We start from the raw sequence: 9,764 nt of genomic DNA, 5'->3' as shown, positions 1-9,764 counted from the left end.
AACTAACACGTATTTGAGAAAACTCATTAAACAAAAGAAAAAGTTTAAGTCCAATAATAACAATTCATATAATTTACTTTCGTCCCAAATAAAAATGTACTTTTGAAGATACAAGCTCACTAAACTTTCAATTGATGTTTTCATATGAATATCATGATGATTGATGACCAACCTACCGAATAAGTTGTCATTATTATCATTATTGTTGTTGTTAAAAATCAAAGCTCTATATAGACATGAATGTCAAGTTTTCATCATCTTCGTTTATAATCCCCGATTCATGATCAATTCCACTATCCAAGCTTCTAATTAAAAACAAAACATGACACACGTACATAAATAAATAAATAAACACGTGTAATCTTAAAGTTTATTGAGGTATAAGTTATTAATAATAATACTGACAGAACCAGGATTTTGAAAATGACTCAATATTATAACTTTTTAGCAAAGAAGTATTAACGGCTAGATTGTTTTTAATGGCTTTAAAGGAATGTCGTCCTTGTTGTTGCTGCTACGTAATGTATTAATTGTATCATGTTTTAGTCTAATTTTTCGAACGGATATGTATCAATTTCCTTTTGAAAATAAATACTCTCACTTAGTATACTACATATTACATATACAAGTATCCTATGCTTAATAAGTAAATATACAAGTAAGAGAAAATACAACATACTTAATATATATACCTCGCTGATATCCACCAACCAAGCACTATCATCATCATTAAACTCAAACCCACCTCCACTCTACTCAAAAGCTTCATCAGCGCGCTTTCTCTAGCGAGTTTTCTATGTCATAGCTTACTTTTGGCCGGAGTCTTGGAGATTTAGAGGGTTTTGATATACAACTAAAGCCATACAAAGTTAATTTATTTGGATCAACCATACTAACGATGTGTCATGGAAAAGTTTGGGGGCCGGTTGAGGTCTTATTTTTTGTTGCTTGATTGTTAGAATTGGTAGCCTCGGAATTATTACATTGTTATGGATATTATGACGATGATTGCTATCAGGTAAAATCTCATTCTCTTTTTTTATTTTTAACAATTTTGTACTCATTGAATTAATGTATAACAATATTTCATATATAAGCCACGTATGGAAATGGAATAATTAACACAACTATATATGACTTATGTAACATGTATAATATTTAAATCAAATGAAACCTGTGCGTTACACCGGTCTTATCTTTTTGATACATAATTCATCGTAAATGACATGTAAAAAAGTTGGACTATTAGTCAAATGGCCTTTTACTAAATCAAATTTCATGAACTAATTACCCTTTACCAGTACAAATAATATTACAATATTCACGTTTTTAATTAGCGTGAATAGATTATAAAAGTTTGTCTTGCTTTTATATATGTAAAACTATGTAATTGTATAATTTTGTCCACACTAAAATTGTTAGTGTGGGCAAAAGTAGCATCACAAAATTAAATATGAAAGTTCACACCTAAAATAGTAAATTATTAAAATTTCACATTTTTTTGTTGGATAAATATCTACACACTTTTTAAAGTTCACACTTGCGATGTATGTTGCTTTGCGTCATAGAAAGACATATGTATGCCTACTGTTGGTCATGTAAGTCTATCTTACTTTTATTTCTTGTTTTTGTTGTTTAAATTTATTGTTTTATTTCTGGAGTTTAGGCTGGGCAAATTGTTTGAGCAGTCACATTGTTCTTAAGCTTAAGCTGATTTCAGTTAGTGTGGAGGCTTTGAATTTAAGAGAAGAGGGTGTAAATTATGAAATCCAGTGGAGATTTGATTTTGTTGGTATTAAATTGTTTTTGGGTTACAAAATTGGGTATGGGTGATGTTGTTTTTTTAAGTATGGAGTTGACTTTTGTAAGTCAATGGTTATTTTATAAAGCTCTAAGTCTTGATGCAGCTTTTTAATAGGAAAAAGGATTTTGGAGTTAGAACTTGTTGTAAAAATTGTAATAATTAGATTATGGTCTTCTGAAATCTGAAGTGGTGGATTGTAAGTATTTTATGTTAGCATTAAAAAGTCAAGAAATATGGGTTAAAGATCAAGGGCAAAGTGGTAGGTTTTTATGTGAGCTCATTGAAACTATAAATTGGTGTTTTTTAGTTTGGATGTTTTTTTGGAAATTTGTTTTTCACTAGCCGTGTGGTTGATATGGATGGCATTGTTTTTCAGGATTATAATGGTTAGATTATTTTGAGGTATCCAATAACTCTAGAAAGTCGAAATTGGAAGCTTATTTTTTGTGTTATTATGAATTCGTGATTATATTGAGTGAAGGACGTTTTGTTGTAATGTTAATTTTGGTTGAGTTGGAGTTATGGGTATTTTTAGTTAATTGGGGAATCCAGTTATTTTTTGGCTTTTGAAAGATTTGAGTTATTGTTTTGGGCTTCAGAGTACTTTAAAGGGTAAGACTTTTGGGCTTCAAGAATGGCCTGGAAACATTAAAGTTTTAAAGTTGAAGTGGCCCATTTTTCTTTATCTTTTGGTTATCTACTTATTGTATTTTAAGCTTTGTAAAATAATTTATATAGAGTTTGGACTTTTAGTTTTAGTTTTTAGATGTACCCCACTTCAAGAAAAGTCTATCTTACTTTTGATACTGAGTAATTGTTTGTATATTGCTTAGTAGTACGTACATTTAACTTTAATTTTAATGCATGTGTATACTCAATCAGTGGTATATTGTATTTTGGAGCGGGTGTAAATGAGCTACATGATGTTTGGAAAGCATGTTAGCTCTAATTTCAACCTGGCCCCACCACCTGATTGGATTACCTCAAAACTAGTAATGTATTGTATGGTAAGTAAGTTTATATTTTCATTAATATGTGGTTATACGATATTTTCATACTAAATTTTACCTTTTCTTTTCCATTATCTTTTTAGGTTTTGAGCTACATCATCAGATATTGTCTAAATCTGAGTCCTGTAGCTGTCACAGTTGATGAGCTTATGCCTACTCCCCTAAAATCCCTTCGTGGGAAAAATGCAATTAGAGTTGCATTAGGTGCATTAACTGGAGTGGTGTTGTTCAGCAAAGCCATCTATTGTATGTTTTCATATATAACCCGTAACTCTTGTTGGAAACAATAGTTAAGGCTTTAATTGTTTTTATCATTTTTTTTCCGTCTTCTTTGTCAATAGCAAGTACCTTTGTGGGGGTCATTATGGTATGTGTACTATATGTTTATGGATTCATGTTTCCTTATAGTTTTACAAACTTGTGTTTTAAAATCTTTCTATTTTTTATTCATCAGTCTTTGATTATTCCTGCTGGCTGTTACAAATCTATCATCACAGGAGATAATCTATCATGGCCACAGGTACCGTATAATTCAATCCTAGACTAAAATGAGATCACCGACAATTATTATCTTAAATAAGTTCTTTGTCTTTCCTTTTTTTTGTGTGTGTAGAAAACGACTGCAAATGTTGCTATCTTTCTTGGGGTGACGGGAGCAATATGTGCATTCGTTAGCGATGTTGAACCTGTTTTAATTGCAAAAAGTTTAGTTGAGGTATGTATACATGTTAGATAAGCTTAAGAAGTGATAGAATATTTGATAAATTCCCACCAGTATAGTTTTCACTTTTCCAAAAACCAGTTTATTTCTATGTGTTAAGAGCATCCTTCAGTCAAGGGATTATTGCTTCAATAAACAAATAAAGAACCATATTTTACAAAGTGAACTTGTTTCTGAAACTTACTCCTTACAGATTAATAACCCTAACTTACTGAGGTTGGATTTTGATTGCAGCAAATGGTTACGAATTGAAGGTGTTTTGGCTATGTCTCGAGCTATAGCTTATATCATAAGTTGTAATGGCGGTTTTATAGTTGTTTTGCAGGGGTAACTGTTTCACTGTTTCGTAAAAATGAAAAAGGTGATCTCTTCTTAGCTATTCTACTGAAACTCAAGGTAATGGAAATGTGATAATCTACAGAAACTCAATTTAACAGAACTCTTATGTGTATGTGGGTTGTTCGTGTTTTTGTGCTTATTAAACCTGTATGTAAAAAACTTGGTATTTTTTGGGGATCATCGTAGTATGTTATTAGGAGTGTGTTTTCTTTTACCAATGTAATGCACGACTATTTTGTCTAAAAGAGCATATTGGAACCTTATGTTATATGCTTTGTAGCCTTCAATCTCCATAGTTACTTGATGAATGACTTGGTTCTCTCATGTCGTGCTTCTCGTGTGAACACGTCTAGTATTGGAGTATAATTCTTAAAGTCAATGTAAGCAATAGCCTCAAGTTTACCCACATTATCAAAGTTTGTGCATTCAAGGTCTAAGTTGCCGATAATCTAGGTCTAAGCACGACCAATGGATTCACATATGAGTTTCTTGGCAGAAAGAACAGAAATGCTCATGTCGTTATAAGAATAATGTAATGTTTATAGTCCCTTTCTTGCATACTTTTATATATGCCTTGGGTCAATTACCATATGATGGTGGATTCCGTGTGTGGTAATTGATTTGGCGTTGAGCCTAAGTAGTAGCCGTCTTTGATTACGGGCCTAAATTGTGGCCATAGTCCATGTAGGACATACCTCATGTGGAGCATTGATATTGTTTATTGAGATTGTAATTATTTGCTTATATGGATCTATGTAATGCGTTGGCACAAAGGTGAGTATTATAGATATGGCACGACGGTGCCATATTCAATATGCAATAGACCTTTGTGCATTGACCTCCTTCATGTGTATAAATGTATGCAAGATTATTCATTAAGTTTTGCTTACTTTTTAGTTGTTTACCCTTTTTATAGGTTGTTCCAGTTGCAGAAGCAAAGACAAGTTATATAAAGATTGTAGTTTTGAATTTGTAAAGCTTGAAGCATATCTTAAATGCAGAAAATGGTAACGTTGATAGGACTCGTAGAGACCCCTTTGAACTATTGGCTCATGATACTTTAATTATCTTGGTATAATTATTGATTACGTCAAGCAAGGTTGTAGAACTCGGGGATCGTGATCGGATCGGCGAGGTGGGGAGATGGGAGATTTTGAAAAATCGGGGAGCTATCGGATTGGGTGAATAGTGAATAATAATAATAATTTATGGAAATATATGTAACAAAAGTTTATATTAAAAACTCATAAATCTTGAACTTTTGTATAACTTTTTCAAAAAAATGACAAATATAAATAGATATAAATATAAATATATGATATATTCTGAGAATATAGATTTTTTTTTTTTTTTACTTTGACCCGATATTCCGATATTTGACCTGATCCAACGAGTTTTCCAACGTTGACCCGATATTTGACCGATCCTAGTCATCTCGTCTCCTGGACTGGCCGATCTGATATTTGATCCGATATCTTGGCTGAGACGGCCGAGATTTACAACGCTGACGTCAAGTGTATGAATTAAGAAGTTTTGGTTATTTCTATTGAGTCATTTTGTATTATTAATGTATTGGACTGTGATTGAAATGTACTTTTGGAAAACTCATAATCCGTAACCGGTTTTGACGACGATTTTACGAACGGTTCATGCCGAAATATCTATTTTTTTTTATGCGTTGTCTTTTATAACTACTTTTGCTAAATGTATTTGTCGATATTTATAGTTGAGTACATTCTTTAAAAAAAAAAAAATCTTATAAAATGATCGGGTCGAGTTTGGTCCTTTCGGTCTGTTAGACCCCGAACAACTCGGATAGGATGTGATCGCAAGAAATTTACAGAAAAACACACACATGCCTATCACTCTACAAATTCGAACTAAAGACCTATGCGTAAAACCTAAGATGTCTCTTTCACAAATATTCTAACAATTGCCCGTTGATGTGTGCCTCATTGGCACAAGAAATGTATTTATAATAAGTCTAGATAGTTAATCAGTTTTCTTAGTACAGAGGTGAAAAAAAGAAACTGAACTCTCCGTATAAGTTTTCAACTTTTCATCTTACCGATAGCACGATGAACAATTTTGTATCTAACAATAGAAAAAAGATTTCACCCCGTAACTCAAAATTAAAAGAATTTTCCTAATTGGTATTCTCTTCTAATTAACCAATCAGTCTTGAAGCAATATCATAAAACGGTGCAATAATACGCTAAGCATACATAATCGTCAATGGATTACATTTGTCGATGGATTACAGTCTAAGAAGGCAGAGGCGGATATAGGATCAAAATTGATATGTGTCCTAACACTTCAAGCTTAGCATGATTTAGCCATCTTCAAGTTAACTCTACTTTATCACATATAGTAATTTAGTTGCGTAGCGAGTATAACTTGCAAGACATGCAATTCACAAGTGTATTTAATTATAAATGGTGGTTTTGGCATAAAAGTGGCGATAATAGAAGTTTATGAACCCAGTCAAGGTAACACACCAAGAGTTGAAATCTTAATCGCATAATGGATGATTTATCAATCAACTTATCGTTTAGTTAATGTAACACACTGCTTTAGTAGCACTAAAGTTCAATTTACTGTTATTATAATCTTTTGCAAAGACAAAAATGATATTTATTGATGATACTTATTTAAGAGTGACGTTCATACTCGTGTGCTTTTGTTTTTCTGTAATAATAATAATATGTATATTTCATTTCAGTTTAACCCTTTTATAAAGACACAAACTAATATGCAAATCATGATGGAACTCATTAGAATCTATACTGGTGACGGGAAGAATAAGCCAATAATAATGGTCATTATATGCGAGACGTATAAAAGAGGAAAAACACAATGGCTGCCGGTCTCTTTTACTTCTCAAGCTGTATTTTCCCGAACCAACAAAAATGGTTACTCGGATCTTGCACTTAGAAGTCACATTAATTAATTCCTCATTCTCGATCCTCGATCAGGCATTAATAAAGATTTTATGGTGGAACAAAATCGTACCCGTTAATTAAAGTTAACATCAACTCATGGAGACTCGTCCTTGATCGCCTTAAACTTATGATAGTTTGATTTTCATAACATTAACGTCAACGTACTCCTTCCGTTGCCCGATTTGTGATGACATTCAATCACTCAATTACCTTTTCATTCCCATTTCTAAGTGGCGTCAGATATTTCATATTTGCACACTCGTAAAAGATTATGGTGGTACGTTCCTGTTCCCACAGATGGATTGTCATGGCTCAATTTGTTGGGCTGATACTTTGGGCTTAAACCCCCCAATTTGACCCGGTTTTTGATTTGGTTGTACAAACCGCTCGGTGCGTTATTTGGAGCATATGCTTGCAAAATACGGCTTCAACAGACCTGTTAAACTTTTTGATGCTATCTTTAATCTTTTTGCCCTACAATTGGGTCACGAATCTTAGCAAAGGTTCTAGTTTTGGTTGGTTAGATTGGTATGTATTATTCCCCTAGCTACCTAGCTTGTTATGCTTATATATATGTATTTCAGTATTTTGTAATATGTCATATTGTCTACTCTTGCTAGATACTTATTAAGATTTAAGAATTAATATCATGCAGTCATGCAACCTTCTAAAATATCTCGTATAGTTATAGGTATAAGAAAGTCGAACTAACACAACCAACCATCAATAGATGGTTTGATAGTTGAAGGATTTGCGACTTTTAATTATTAGGTTCAAATTCTGATGTGATTAAAATGTTTTCAGGGCTACACAAAAGTTTTTGTTAACACAAAAGTTTTTGTTAAAATGTTTTCCGAAGTAATACATAAATAAATGAAGCCAACATACTAACAAGAAGTGGTGTTTAACAATACTTCTAAGTAGCCTCTCTTCTAATTAAGCAGAGATTTAATTAAGAAGTGGTGTTTAACAGCGTTTTGAGATTTTATTTTCTCCGACCAACTCGATACCCTTTTTTCGTCCCGTAATGCCATAACTCAAGCTGACAAGAACTTTTCTAAGTAGACTCTCTTCTAATTAAGCAATCAGCGTTGAATCTATTCCATAAAAGGTGCAATAATAAGCTACCAAAGATCAACTTGGAATCGACGATTGATCCTTACAATTGTTCTATAGTTTTATATTTTACATAAAATAAAGTAAAGTAACTCCCAATGCCGTCTTCCACGGGTTTTGGGTCCCAATACCGTCTTCGACGGTGTATGGGGGAGGTTGATATGTAGACAACCTTACCCCTACCAAAGGTAGAGAGGCTGCTTCCAGGTTTTACCATAGGTAGTAAAGGACCCCCAGCTTTGCTGGACATGAGGATCAAACCCATGACTTCTGTTTCCAGAGGCATGAGCTCCAACCACTGATCCAACCCAGTTGGTTAGTTTTATATTTTACATATTTCATTTAATTTTAATTGAACTATAAAGTTGTTTTTTTTATATATATAAAATATGCTTGCATAACTCATTATGCACTATTAACTCGGTCGATTGAGAAGTTGTGAATACTCAAGCCTATGTCGGAAGGACTTAGGGATTCGAATTGGACTATGCGAAAGGTACTCAAGCCCTCAGGGTACTCGGCCATCTTGGCTTGGCTCGACTTTCTAAAGAGTGGCGTATTGGTTAAGTTACGGACGAATTTTGAAACACTAATGTCAAATCATGGTTGATAGTGTGATACTCGTATTAATTAAGATAACTATAACTAAATTAATTATATTCATGTTTGAAAAGCGTATAAAGTTGATGAAAATATCAAAGCTAAGTTTGTTTTGATGTTAAAAAAATACCTTTATGAACCAAATATAAAATAAAAGTTAAATGTATATCAAATAGCTATTGCTTAAAATTTTAAATTTCTAACATTTCGTCAAAATCAAGTTATATCAATAACATATATTATTTGTCACCACCACCATCGCCCATTACAACCACTGCCTTCACCTTCATCAACACCCCACAACGCGCAGACAGTGACGGTCCTAAGAATTCAAGTGTCCTGTCCGAGTCTTGAAAAAAATGCCCCCAACTCTTAGAAATCCAATTATATAAGCAAAATTTTTTATTTTTATAATTGAGACGTTATAACAATAAAAATGTTATTTCTTATTTATTTATTAATTTAATCTAATTAAAACTTATATTAAAGTCAGGGATGAATAAATTAAAATTTTTTTTGATCAAATGAAATTATATACAATATTAAACGATATTCTTAAAAAAATTAACCAAGATATGATCACAAAACTAATCAAGAAAAGATCAGTAACATAATCATACATTTAAGAACTAAAAGTAAACTACATTTTTTTTTATGTTACTTCTGGTTTTTTAGTCTTTTAGAACACTGTATGAACACTGTCAGGAAGATTTACTCTTTATCTTTTAAATTTCATTTAAATGTTTAATTATTAATTAAAGTAAATTGGTATAACTTATTACTAAAGACATAACTTTGTATATATATATATATCTAGTACCTAAAATATTGTACGAGTATATTTATAATTTTAACATTAACTTGTTATTAGAATCATATATATATATATATATTTATGTAATATAATATTATGTTTTTACGTATATAATACACATCGAAAAATTTTAAAAATTTTATACCCCTCAAAATTGTGCCCCAGCCTTGGCCCCTCCGGGCATCCCATTTGCGCAGATACCATTATAGTATCCACTAGTACACGTTAGATCAAAACCCTCAAGTTAAAAACACACGTCAAAGGTTATTCTTTTCTTTCAACATTTTACAAAGAAAGAAAAATTCATTTTGGGCTTGTTTGTTTCTCGTATTTCAATAAAGTAATGTACACCTGTACAAAAGCCAAAAGACAAAACTACCCCTTCAATACTCAATCTTCTATGATTCTATCTTCTTCC

At 32.1% G+C, this 9,764-nt stretch overlaps 1 long non-coding RNA gene across 2 annotated transcripts; it reads left to right on the top strand.

Moving 5' to 3' along the window:
- The first annotated feature begins 2,700 nt into the window (after window positions 1-2,700).
- On the top strand, window positions 2,701-4,814 carry LOC122586149. Of its 2 annotated transcripts, XR_006321882.1 has the most exons (5): window positions 2,701-2,811; window positions 2,898-3,060; window positions 3,269-3,334; window positions 3,428-3,931; window positions 4,791-4,814. It is a non-coding gene; the product is annotated as an uncharacterized LOC122586149 (long non-coding RNA). The 2 variants fall into 2 exon arrangements; XR_006321881.1 differs by lacking the exon at window positions 4,791-4,814 and having other exon boundaries at window positions 3,428-4,268.
- Window positions 4,815-9,764: the final 4,950 nt, after the last annotated feature.

Source organism: Erigeron canadensis, chromosome 1, assembly GCF_010389155.1.
Source record: "Erigeron canadensis isolate Cc75 chromosome 1, C_canadensis_v1, whole genome shotgun sequence".
NCBI classification, from domain to species: domain Eukaryota; kingdom Viridiplantae; phylum Streptophyta; class Magnoliopsida; order Asterales; family Asteraceae; genus Erigeron; species Erigeron canadensis.
Note: the sequence above shows the minus strand (reverse complement) of the source record. Positions and strands in the feature narration are given on the sequence as shown.